The sequence below is a fragment of the Pongo pygmaeus genome, chromosome 18, assembly GCF_028885625.2.
Source record: "Pongo pygmaeus isolate AG05252 chromosome 18, NHGRI_mPonPyg2-v2.0_pri, whole genome shotgun sequence".
NCBI classification, from domain to species: domain Eukaryota; kingdom Metazoa; phylum Chordata; class Mammalia; order Primates; family Hominidae; genus Pongo; species Pongo pygmaeus.
Genome location: NC_072391.2, coordinates 55,206,214 through 55,219,902, shown reverse-complemented (window position 1 = coordinate 55,219,902; position 13,689 = coordinate 55,206,214).

Genomic DNA, 13,689 nt, shown 5'->3' with positions numbered 1-13,689 from the left:
ATCAGGATTTTATTATTACTCAAATCAGTCTCCCCGAGCATTAGGGAAGCAGAGTTCTTAAGGATAACTTGGTGGGTGGGGGGAAGCCAGTGAGCCAGGAGTGCTGACTGGCCAGGGATGAAATCATAGCGATCAGATCAGATGAGCCAGTTTATTGATCTGGGTGGTGCCAATTGATCCATCAAGTACAGAGTCTGCAAAATATCTCAAGCACTGAGAAGATTAGGGAAGGTCAGAATCTTGTCAGAATCTCCAGCTGCGTGACTCCTAAACCATAATTTCTAATCTTGTGGCTAATGTTAGTCCCACAAAGGCAATCTAGTCCCCAGGCAAGAAGGAGGTCTGTTTTGGGAAAGTGCTGTTACCGTCTTTGTTTAAACTATAAACTATGAACTAAGTTTCTCCCAAAGTTAGTTCAGCCTGTGCCCAGGAATGAACAAGTACAGCTTGGAGGTTAGAAGCAAGATGGAGTCAGTTAAGTTAGATCTGTTTCACTGTCTCAGTCATAATTTTGCAAAGGCAGTTTCAATAGCAGCCCGGAAGCTGTTGCCCTCCCTGGACTCAGCTTAGCTCATCAGACGCTAAACTCTGTGCTTTCTGGTGCCCAGTCTGAGCTCTGCGAACACCATACCTGCCCTGGGGAGTTGACACTTGGCAGGGACATGGACACTGCCCCCAGCTCCCCGGGTTGGTGCCGCCTTCCCTCAGCCGCTGCAGCTGCGAGCTGCCAGGAGCTAGATGCTCTCCAGAGGATGCCTTTGGCTGTTGGGAGCCATGCTACTGGACCTGCCTGGAGCTAGATGCTCTCCAGAGGATGCCTTTGGCTATTGGGAGCCATGCTACTGGACCTGCACAGGAGGTTATGAGTGATGGTTGAAGGCCAGCAGCGTGGGTTGGGTGGGAGTGCGGGGTGGGGGTGTAGAGCAACCCAGTCCCCTTGCCTCTTGATTTCACAGCCTCTTTGGTGCCATTTGTGCCCTGAAACTCCCCTTCATATCAGGCTGGGGCAAGATTTCTCCCAAAACCACATCTTGGCCCAGCCCTGCCCTGCTTCTCACTCTCACAGTTTTCTTGAGATCTCAGTAAAACTCGTGCACAAGATTTCCCATCTCTGGCTCTGCTTCTTGGGGAGCTCGATGCCCACAAACTTGGCGATCTCTCCCACTGAAAGTACATCAGAGATGGGGGGGAGTGGCCGGGCGCGGTGGCTCATGCCTGTAATCCCAGGACTTTGGGAGGCCAAGGCAGGTGGATCACGAGGTCAGGAGATCAAGACCATCCTGGCTAACATGGTGCAACCCTGTCTCTACTAAAAATACAAAAAAAATTAGCTGGGCGTGGTGGCGGGCACCTGTAGTCCCAGCTACTCGGGAGGCTGAGGCACGAGGATGGCATGAACTCGGGAGTCGGAGCTTGCAGTGAGCCAAAATCACGCCACTACACTCCAGCCTGGGTAACTGAGCAAGACTCCGTCTCAAAAAAAAAAAGAGATGCGGGGGGCAGGGGGGAGTGTGACCCAATCTTGAGGGCACAGGAAAGCCTCCCAGAAAAGGTGACATTTGAATTGGGGTCTTGCAGGTTCAGTAAGAATTGCCCAGTTGGCTGATCCAAGTCCAGTGGTGTTTACAACTAATCGATCACAACCAGTAGCAGATTTCTTTGTTCCTTCTCTACTCTCACTGCTTCTCCTGACCAGCTTTAAAAAAAAAAAAAAAAAAAAAAGGCCAGGTGCGGCGGTTCAGGCCTGTAATCCCAGCACTTTGGGAGGCTGAGGTGGGTGGATCACCTGAGGTTGGGAGTTCAAGACCAGCCTGACCAACATGAAGAAACCCCGTCTCTACTAAAAATACAAAATTAGCTGTGCTTGGGGGCTCATGCCTGTAATCCCAGCTACTTGGGAGGCTGAGGCAGGAGAATCGCTTGAACCCTGAGAGCCGAGATCGTGCCATTGCACTCCAGTCTGGGCAACAAGAGCGAAACTCCATCTCGGAAAAAAAAAAAAAAAAAAGGAATTGCTCAGTTGAAAGTTGCCTGCTGCGTTAGATAAAGCTGCCTGCTGTAATGCTGAAGATGAGGGGAAGGACAGGTTAGGAAAAGGAGCAGCATGAGCAAAGGGCCTGAGGCAGGGAGAGGCAGGGCACAGACAGGAAGAGATTGGACCTATGGCTGGAGGGCAGGGATATGGAAGGGAGGCAGGAGATGAGATTAGAAAGGAATTTAGGCCGGACACTGTGGCTCAAGCCAGTAATCCCAGCACTTTGGGAGGCTGAGGTGGGTGGATCACTTAAGGCCAAGAGTTGAGATGAGCTTGGTCAATATAGTGAAACCCTGTCTCTACTAAAAAATACAAAAATTAGGCCGGGCATGGTGGCTCACACCTGGAATCCCAGCACTTTGGGAGGCTGAGGTGGGTGGATCACTTGAGGTCAGGAGTTTTGAGACCACCCTGGCCAACATGGGGAAACCCCATCTCTACTAAAAATACAAAAATTAGCCAGGTGTGTGTCAGCCTGTAGTCCTAGCTACTCAGGAGGCTAAGGCAGGAGAATCGCTTGAACCAGGGAGGTGGAGGTTGCAGTGAGCCGAGATCACGCCACTGCACTCCAGCCTGGGTGACAGAGCGAGACTCTGTCTCAAAAATAAGGAAAGAAAGGAATTTAGTGTCAGCACAGAGAGAGATCCCTGTCACCATGTAAGCCAGGGGCTGTGAGTTCACACCACCCACCACCCCTCTGTCTTGCACACACACGGTCACAGCTGATGGACTGTCACACTCTTTCTTGTAGAGCCCAGACAGAGCCTCAGAATCCTCAATGTTGCGCCTTGGCAGGTTCTATCTACTATCTACTGATGGAATTACCACATGAGGTGACACCCATTGACTATCCCTGCCCCGGGCTAAGCCCAGGCTGGACCTGTGAGATGTGGGTCAGTCCAGAGGCCTCCTGAGAATGGGCCTGAGTACAGTAGGGGTCTCCCTGGGGAAGCAACCATTGTGGCCCATAAATAGGTTAGGCGGTCAGGAAACGGGAAATCCTGAAACACAATGAGCCCTGCTGCGCAGGGGTTTCCTCCGGGCCGAGGGCCGGACTGAGGATGCTTCTTGGGCCAAAAGCCTTGCTGAAGCAAGACTCCTGTTTGCTGGCCCCAGGCACTGGTTCTTCCCCCGGCTCTCAGGGGGACTCAAGGCCCAGCCTCACCCCACCCAGCCCAGCGAGGGCAGCTCAGGACAGCCTAGGATGAGCCAGGACAGGCAGTGTTCCACTGAGGGGACAGCGATTATCTGCCCGGCTCCCAGCTGAGCCCTGGCACTAGGCGCTGGTGGGGGCTGCCGCCGTAGCCAGGTGGGGGCCAGGGAATGGACGAACCCCCTCCAGGGTCAGTGAGTGCTTCTGCCAGGCCTTCCAAGCCTGGGGGCCCGCACACCTCTAATATCTGTGTCTGTGGACCTGTCTCCAACCAGGCCTCCCCAAGGGCACAGTAAGCCCCAAGCTGCCCCTCCCTGGACCCCAACAACAGAGACATAATGTAGTCCCTCAAAAGAGAATCAGGTAGCCTGTAAAACTATGCTCTAGAAAAATTCTATTAAGTAGGCAAGTAACAAAATACAAAATCTTACAGGATCCCAATGCTGTTAAAATGCAAACAGCAGGCCAGGTGTGGTGGCTCACGCCTATAACCCCAGCACTTTGGGAGGCCAAGGTGGGCGGATCACAAGGTCAGGAGTTCGAGACCAGCCTGGCCAATATGGTGAAACCCTGACTGTACTAAAAAATACCAAAAAAATTAGCCGGGCTTGGTGGCAAATGCCTGTAATCTCAGCTATTCAGGAGGCTGAGGCAGGAGAATTGCTTGAACCTGGGAGGCAGAGGTTGCAATGAGCCGAGATCACGCCACTGCATTCCAGCCTGGATGACAGAGTGAGACTCCGTCTCAAAAAAAAGAAAAAAAATAGTACAAACAGCAATCTGTGTTCGTGTGTGTCCACATGCATGTACATGGAAAAGGCAGGAAGGAGAACCATCACATGTCAAGGTGGTGGGGATTTTTATTTTCTTCTTTGTGCTTTTCTGGACTTCCTAAATTTTCTACAGTGAATTTTGTAATCATTTAAATAAAGGAAAAAAAAAAAAGTCTGGGTGTGCTGAGGTGCGCCTGTAGTCCTGGCTACTTGGGAGGCTGAGGTGGGAGGATCACTTGAGCCCAGGAGATAGAGGCTGCAGTGAGCTACGATCATGCTACTGCATTCCAGCCTAAGCAACAGAGCAAGAGTGTCTCGTAAAAAAAAAAAAAAAAAAAAAAATTAAGTTTTTAAAGAAAAAAACAACACCCAGATCCTACAGTACCTGTTTTCTTTTAAGTACCATGTTTACAAAGAATTTTTAAAGCAGTGGGGAGATAAATACTGATAGAGACTGTAACACTGAGGGGAAAACAGGATGCGATATTGTATACATGGTATGTAAAGCAGGGGATGCTCAGGACAGGAGGGGACAGGAAGGAAGAACACAAGATTAGAGCTGCTGACTTTAGTGGGGCCATCGCCACAGGCCCCGTCATCTATAGTATAGGACAATGCCCACAACCTTGCATACACTGCATACCACTAGTTTTTAACAGTTTTGGCAATCCAGTGCATGGAACATAGTGTCTTGTAATTTGCACGTCCTTGATCACTGAGCCTCGTGTTTCTTCTCAATGCTTCATTATAAAAATTTTCAGCATATAGAAAAGTGGAAAGAATTGTACAATGGGCCGGGCGCAGTGGCTCACACCTGTAATCTCAGCACTTCGGGAGGCTGAGGCAGGTGGATCATGTGAGCCCACAAGTTCGAGACCAGCATGGGCAATGTGGCAAAGCCCTGTCTCTATTAAAAACACAAAAAATTAGCCAGGAGTGGTGGTGTGTTCCTGTAGTCCCAGCTACCAGGGAGGCTGCGGTAGGAGAATCATCTGAGCCTGGGGAGTTGAGGCTGCAGTGAGCCGTGATCACACCACTGCACTCCAGCCTGAGCGATGGGAGTGAGACTCTGTCTCAAAAAAAAAAAAAAATTGCACAGTGAACACCCATCTACCACCACATGGGTTCTGCAATTAATATTTTACTAGACTTGCTTTAGCACATATCTATCTATCCATCCATGACTACTTTTTAAATGTATATTTCACTGTAAATTACAGACATCAGATACTTCATCCCTAAACACTTGGGCATGTGTATTATTCACTAGAATTGAATATTTGTTCATAGTTTTTCCCCCACCCCAGGTAAAATTTACATACGGTAATGTAACATTTTTTTTTCTTTTTTCTTTTTTTTTTTGAGACGGGATCTCACTATGTTGCCCAGGTTGGTCTTGAACTTTTGGCCTCAAGCAATCCTCCCCCCTTGGCCTCCCAAAGTGCTGGGATTACAGGCATGAGTCACTACGCCTGGTCTGGTAATGCAACAATCTTAAGTGTGTCATTTGATTAGTGATGACAAATGCATACACCTGTGTAACCCAGTTCCCTGTCATGATATAGAACGTGACCCCCAGAAAACTGCATCCCCACCACCCGCTACCTAGTCAATATCTAACCCTCCACTCTCCTGAGGCAAGCAGGAATGCCTGATTGCTCTTACGTTTTCATCATAGATTAGTTTTGCCTATTCGGAAACTTCCTATAAATGGAATCACTCCACTTGTGCCTGTTTGTGTCTGGCTTCTTTCATTCAACATTATGTCTGTGGGGTTTATCCATTTGTGATGGTCATTGCAATAGTTAACTACTATTGTTAAACAGTGCTTCACTGTATAGATAGACCGTTGTTTATTCATTCTCTTGTCGATAGACACCTAGTCTGCTTACATTTTTACTTATTATTAATAAAGCTGCTATAAGCACATTCGTATACAAGTCTTTTTGTGAGCACATGTTTTTGTATCTCTTGGAATGCAATTTCTCTAGGAATGTAATTGAGCCAGCCTCTTTTCTTTCTTTCTTTTTTTTTTTTGAGACAGAGTCTCGCTCTGTTGCCCAGGCTGGAGTGCAGTGGCGCCATCTCAGCTCACTGCAAACTCCGTCTCCCGGGTTCACGCCTTTCTCCTGCCTCAGCCTCTTGAGTAGCTGGGGCTACAGACACCCGCCACCACGCCCGGCTAATTTTTTTGTATTTTAATAGAGACGGGGTTTCACCGTGTTAGCCGGGATGGTCTCGATCTCCTGACCTCGTGATCCGCCCACCTCAGCCTCCCAAAGTGCTGGGATTACAGGCGTGAGCCACCTCGCCCAGCCGAGCCAGCCTCTTTTCATGTTTGCTAGACACTTGAATTTCTTTTTCTTTTGCCTATTTTTTTTTCTTATTGATTTGTAGGAGCTCTTTGATTGTTAGTGTTGGACTGTAAGGATGCAAAAGAAAAAATCTTAAGGCATAGCCCCTGCCCTCAGAGCATCCATGGGTTAGCAGGGTAGACAGACGGGGACGTAACTGGGATGTGATGGGATGGCTGCTGTGGGCTCATTTATTCCTTTGTTTATTTAAACTGAAAGTCCAACTGTGTCACTCATCTGCCGCACCTCACTCCAGGTAAAAGCCAACAAGGCTCTACAGGATCTCACATCATCTGGTCCCTGGCAGCCCCTCCGACCTCACTCCCTGCCACTGTCCCCATTCAATCGGCTCCAGCTGCTGTGGCTTCTTGCTTTTCCATAACTCACCAAGCACAATCCCTGCCTCAGGGCCTCTGGCCGTGCCAGTCCCTCTTCCTGGAACATTCCTCACCAGAGGGCCACATTATTTTCTTCCTGTATTAGTCTCCCACGGCTGCCATAACAAATGACACAAACGTGGTGGCTCAAACAAAAGAATTTCATTCTCGTACAGTTCTGGAGGCCAAAGGTCCAAAATCACTCCCCTTCCAAAGGCTCCAAGGGAGAATTCCAGCATCTTCCAGCTTCTGGTGGCTCCATGTTCTTTGGCTTTTGGCTGCCTCTGTCTTCACATGGCCCTCTCCTCTCCATCTGTCTTCCTTTGTGTGTTTCTTATAATGATACTTGTTGTTGGATTAGGGTCCACCTGGATAATCTACCATCTAGACATCCTTACTGCAAGAACTCTTTTCCCAAATAAGGTTACATTCACAGATTTTGGGGACTAGGACACTGACATATCTTTTTGGGGGCCACCATCCAACCCACCACAGTCCATTCTCAAGTGCCCCCAAATTAATGAGTGAAACACATTGACCCCATCACAATATCCCCTAAGTCTCCATCCATTAGTTTGTTGTTGTTGTTGTTTTCAGATGAAGTTTCACTCTTGTTTCCCAGGCTGGAGTGCGGTGGCATGATCTCAGCTCACTACAAACTCCGCCTCCCAGGTTCAAGTGATTCTCCTGCCTCAGTCTCCTAAGTAGCTGAGATTACAGGCACGTGCCACCATACCCAGCTAATTTTTGTATTCGTAGTAGTGACGGAGTTTCACCATGTTGGCCAGGCTGGTCTCAAACTTCTGACCTCAGGTGATCCACCAGCCTTGGCCTCCCAAACTGCTGGGATTACAGGCGTGAGCCACCACATGCGGGCCCACTACAGTATTAACTCAAAATCCAAAATTTCATCTAAAGATAACTGTCTCAAAAAAGTCCCATATCTCATTAGGAAATTAGGAATGGGTGAGAACTGGGATATGTTCCATCCTAAGGCAAAATTCCTCTCCACCTATGGACGTATGAAACTAGCAAAAAAATTACATGCTTCCAAAATATCATGGGGGACAGGCATAGGACAGATATTTCCATTCCAAAATGGAGAAAGCAGAAGGAATATATGGGTTATGAGTCCCAAGCAAGTCCAAAATCCATCAGGGCCAATTCCGATAGGTTCCAAGGCCTGAGGCTGATTCTCTTTGGCTCAATGATCCACTCTCAGCAGCCCTGTCCAGCCCAGCTGCTGTCTGTAGAATTTTGCAGGTCCGATAGCCTTCTTTCATTTTGCCTTGTCTCCATCCCTTTCGATCTAAGCTGGCAGTGTTTCTGCTGGTATAATACTTTCAAAAACCTTGTGGGTCTCCCATGTATTTAACAGGGATTCATGCCATTAGACAAGAGGCACCTCCACATATATTTTGTGGTTGAGTTCATCTCTATTTTATCCCTGGCTTCTGTGAAAATGATTGAGTAAATCCATGCATAAGTCACACACCTAATCTCTTCAGCACAAAGTTGTCTAGATATATTTTTGTTTCTCTCTCCACAGCATGCTTTTCCAACAGTAAATTTCCTCATTTTAACATCCTTTGCAATCTGGATAGGCCAAGACAATTTTAAATCCACAAGCACTGGTTCCTTTTTGCTTAACAGTTCCTTCCTCAGTTTATTTCTTTCATCTCATATTTTACTATAAGCCACAAAGAGAAATCAGGCCATACCTTTAACACTTTGCTTGGAATTCTCCTCACTAAATATCTAAGTTCATTGCTTAACAAGTTCTACTTCCCACGCAACAGTAAAACACACTTCAGCCAAGTTTTCTGTCACCATATAACCAGGATCTCCTTTTCTCCAGTTTTCAATAACATGTTCCTCATTTCTTAGCTGGGCACAGTGGCTCTAGCCTGTAATCCCAGCACTTTGGGTGGCCAAGGTGGGAAGATTGCTTGAGGCCAGGAGTTCAAGACCAGCCTGGGCAAAATAGGGAGACTCTCTCTACAAAAAATAAAAAATTAGCCAGGCATGGTGGTTTGTGACTGTAGTCCCAGCTACTCAGGAGGCCGAGGTGGGAGGATTGCTTGAGCCCAGGAGGTTGAGGCTGCAGTGAGCTGCGATTATACCACTGTACTCCAGCCTGGACAACAGAGCAAGACTCTGTCTCAAAAATAAAACAAAACAAAACAGAACAAAACCATGTTCCTCTTTTCCTTCTGAACTCTCACCAGAAATGCCTTTAATGTTCATATTTCTACCAACATTCTGTTCATAACTATATATTATTTAAGTTTATGGAAGTTTTCTCTTCCATGCTCCTAATTTCCTTCTGAGCCCTTAACATCAGCATCTGTTTTTTTTTTTTTTTTTTTGAGATGGAGTCTAGCTCTGGCACCCAGGATGGAGTGTAGTGGCTCCATCTCAGCTCACTGCAACCTCCACCTCCCGGGTTCAAGTGATTCTCCTACCTCAGCCGCCCAAGTAGCTGGGATTACAGGCACCCACTACCACGCCCAGCTAATTTTTTGTATTTTTAGTAGAGATGGGGTTTCACTGTGTTGGTCAGGCTGGTCTTGAACTGCTGACCTTGTGGTCTCCCCACCTCGGCCTCCCAAAGTGCTGGGATTACAAGTGTGAGCCACTGCGCCCACCCAGCAACTTTATTTATTTATTTTTATTTTATTTTATTTTGGAGACAAAGTCTCGCTCTGTCGCCCAGGCTGGAGTGCAGTGGTGTGATATCAGCCTCTGCCTCAGCCTCCCCAGTAGCTGGGATTACATGTGCCCCCACCATGCCCAGCTAATTTTTGTATTTTTAGTAGAGATGTGGTTTCACCATGTTGCCCAGGCTGGTCTTGAACTCCTGGACTCAATTGATCCACCTGCCTCGGCCTCCCAAAGTGTTGAGATTACAGGCATGAGTCACCACGCAGGCTGAATTTGCCTATTCTAGGTAGTTCTCACAATATTTGTTCTTTTGTGTCTGGTGTATTTCCCTCAGCATGTTTTCAAGGTTCATCCATGTTGTAGCATGTATCAGAACTTCATCACTTTTATGGCTGAATCATATTCCATTATATAGCTAGATCACATTTTATCTGTTCATCTGTTCATGGACACTTGAATTGTTTTTACCTTTTACCTAATTTAGTCTGTTTTTTGTTTGTTTGTTTGTTTGTTTTGAGTCAGAGTCTCGCTCTGTCGCCCAGGCTGGAATGCAGTTGCATGAACTCGGCTCACTGCAACCTCCGCCTCCCAGGTTCAAGCGATTCTCCTGCCTCAGCCTCCTGAGTAGCTGGGATTACAGGCACCTGCCACCATGCCTGGCTAATTTTTGTATTTTTAGTAGAGATGGGGTTTCACCATGTTGGTCAGGCTGGTCTCGAACTCCTGGCCTGAAGTGATCCATCCGGCTTGGCTTCCCAAAGTGCTGGGATTGACAAGCATAAGACACTATGCCTGGCCTAAAGTACCACTTTCAAAGTAATCTTTAAAGGACTTGTTTACAGTGTTATTTAACACTTGCAATTGTGAAGTCATATCCCCAGGAAAAATTACTAAATCTGCATTAAATTTGCCTCTTTTTCACCCCAACTAATTCTTTTGGATGACTGCCATAAACATCCCAAATTAGAATTCTCTGAGGTCATTTCAGGCTATTGTGTCTTCCCCAAATAGTACTTCCTTGTTTAAAATAATCAGAAAACATCAGGTAATGCAAGACCTTTTATGAGAACTCGTACATACAGGGACTCTATCTTTTCTGAGTAATTATTTTGGAAGGGAGAAAAAAAGCATGCCTAATATTCAGGAATAGCTGGTCTGTACAGAAGTATTCGTTGTTCCATTGTTGTAATAGAAAACGATTGGAAATGCCCAAATATCCTAATTGAGTTATTTGATTCAATGGAATACTAAAGAGCAATTTAACAAAATCAAGGTGAATTTCTGCATAAGACTATAGACTTAATAAGTATGCATCTCTTTTTGTATATACACAATCTATTTGGAAGGAATTGTAGTCAGTGATGGGAAAGGGAGGGGTTGCAGTCGTGGGAGGGAGAGTTATCTAGCTTTGCAGATAATTTGGGGCTTTCAAAACATGTTTTTACCCACATACATTTATTATTTATTCCAAAAAAATACTAATTTAAAATGTAAGACTGGACATGGTGGCTTACACCTTAATCCCAGCACTTTGGGAGGTCAAGGCAGGAGGATTGCTTGAGCCCAGGAGTTTGAGACCAGCCTGGGCAACAAAGTGAGCCCTCATCTCTACAAAAAAATTTTAAAAAATTAGCCAGGCATGGTGGCACGTGCCTGTAGTCCCAGCTTCCTGGGAGGCTGAGGTGGGAGGATCGATTGAGCCCAGGACTTCAAGACCACAGTGAGCTGTGATCATGCTGCTGCACCCTAGCCTGGGTTACACAGGGAGACCCTGTCTCAAAACTTTTTTTTAATTATGAAATATAGGCATTTGAAAAAGAATTAAAATTTTCATCCCAAGGATTGTATGCAATCATTTTGTCTAAGCCCTTAATGGTTCCCCTCAAAGCTGTCAAAATTTTTCCCTGCCCTCTACTATTGGGATAAGGACTAAGGAGAGGGGGTAACCACAGTGGGTGTCTCCTTTGGGGGCTCTATTCTCAGCAATGGGAGTTTCCCTGTGTGACAAACTCAGGGCTCACTTCTCCATGAGGCCCAGCAGGCCCAGTGCCTAGGGCCTACGATATTTCTAGGAACCCACAAACATGTTGTAATTTTTTTTTTTTTTTTTGAGACTGAGTCTCGCTTTATCACCCAGGCTGGAGTGCAATGGCATGATCTCGGTTCACTGGAAACTCCGCCTCCCTGGTTCAAGCGATTCTCCTGCCAAGTAGCTGGGATTACAGGCACAAATTACCATGCCTGGCTGATTTTTGTATTTTTAGTAGAGACGGGGTTTCACCATGTTGGCCAAGCTGGTCTCGAGCCCCTGACCCCAAGTGATCTGTCCACCTCGGCCTCCCAAAGTGCGGGGATTATAGGCGTGAGCCACCACTGTGCCCAGCCTGTAATGTTTTTTTAATCAGCCAAAAAAAAAGAATCCAGCCGGGCACAGTGGCTCATGCCTGTAATTCCAGCACTTTGGGAGGCCGAGGCAGGCTGATCACGAGGTCAAGCAATCAAGACCATCCTGGCCAACATGGTGAAACCCCGTCTCTCCTAAAAATTAAAAAATTAGCTGGGCATGGTAGCACACGCTTGTAGTCCCAGCTACTCAGGAGGCTGAGGCAGGAGAATTGCTTGAACTTGGAAGGCGGAGGTTGCGGTGAGTGAGCCGAGATTGCGCCACTGCACTCCAACTTGGTGACAGAGTGAGACTCTGTCTCAAAAAAACAAAACAAAACAAGGAAGAATCCAATCCAGCCTGTAATTTTTTTTTTTTTTTTTGAGACAGAGTGTCTTATTCTGTCACTCAGGCTGGAATGCAGTGGCACGATCTCGGCTCACTACAACCTTCGCCTCCCAGTTTCAAGCAATTATCCTGGTTCAGCCCCCTGAGTAGCTGGGATTACAGGCACGCACCACCATGCCCAGAGAATTTTTGTATTTTTAGTAGAGACAAAGTTTCACCATGTTGGCCAAGCTGGTCTCGAACTCCTGACCTCAAATGATCCACCTGCCTTGGCTTCCCAAAGTGCTGGGATTACAGATGTGAGCCACTGTGCCTGGCCTGGGTTGTATTTGTTTTGATATCAACACAGTTATAACATATAATTTTGTTCGTATATGCATACAAAAATTATACAAATTGTAAATACTTATATATATATATATATTTTTTTTTTCTTTATTTGAGACAGAGTCTCGCTCTGTCGCCCAGGCTGGAGTGCAGTGGCACAATCTCAGCTTACTGCAACCTCCACCTCCCAGGTTCAAGCGATTCTCCTGCTTCAGCCTTTCGGGTAGCTGGGACTACAAGGTGCCCACCACCATACCCGGCTAATTTTTTTTTTGTATTTTTAGTAGAGATAGGGTTTCACCATGTTACCCAGGATGGTCTCGATCTCCTGATCTCGTGATCTGCCCGCCTCGGCCTCCCAAAGTGCTGGGATTACAGGCGTGAGCCACCGCGCCTGGCCGTAGTTATTTATAATTTAAAAATTATACAATTATACATATAACATATATTACATATATTTGTAATTTTTTTTTCACAAAAAGGGCTCATGAAGACAAAATGGCCTAGAAAATCATAATGTGGTTCATGGGCAAATTTTTTTTGCAAAGAGACAGATAATAAATTTTCAGGCTTGAGAGCCAAATGGTCTCTGCTGCAACTCAGCTCTGCCCTTGTAGCAGAAAGCTGCTATAGACAATACACAAATGGGTGGGAGTGATTGTGCTTCAATAAAACTTTATAAAAGCAGACGGCTGAGTGTGCTGACTCACGCCTGTAATCCCAGCGCTTTGGGAGGCCAAGGTGGGCGGATCACGAGGTCAAGAGCTCGAGACCACCCTGGCCAACATGGTGAAACCCCGTCTCTACTAAAAATACAAAAATTAGCTGGGCGTGGTGGCGCGTGCCTGTATTCCCAGCTACTCGGGAGGCCGAGACAGGAGAATCGCTTGACCTGGGAGGCAGAGGTTGCAGTGAGCCGAGATCACACCACTGCACTCCAGCCTGGGTGACAGAGTGAGACTCCGTCTCAAAAAAAAATTAATAAAATAAAATTAATTAATTAAAAATAAAAATAAAAAAATAAAAGCAGACAGTGGGCCCAGTTTGGTCAGAGGGCCATAGTTTGCAGCCTCTGCAGCTGGTACTCAGTAAATGCCAAAACAGTATTTGCTGAATGCATGAAGGAACTGGAGAGAGAGATTGATCCCTGTCGGGTGGCTGAGTTAGGGGAGGGAGGAGAATAACAGGGAGGGGCTACTGGGCTGGAGGTCAGTTTTCTTTGTGTTTCTTCAGCCCCTAATTTGCTCTGTGACCTTGGGCAAGCTGTTGCCCCTT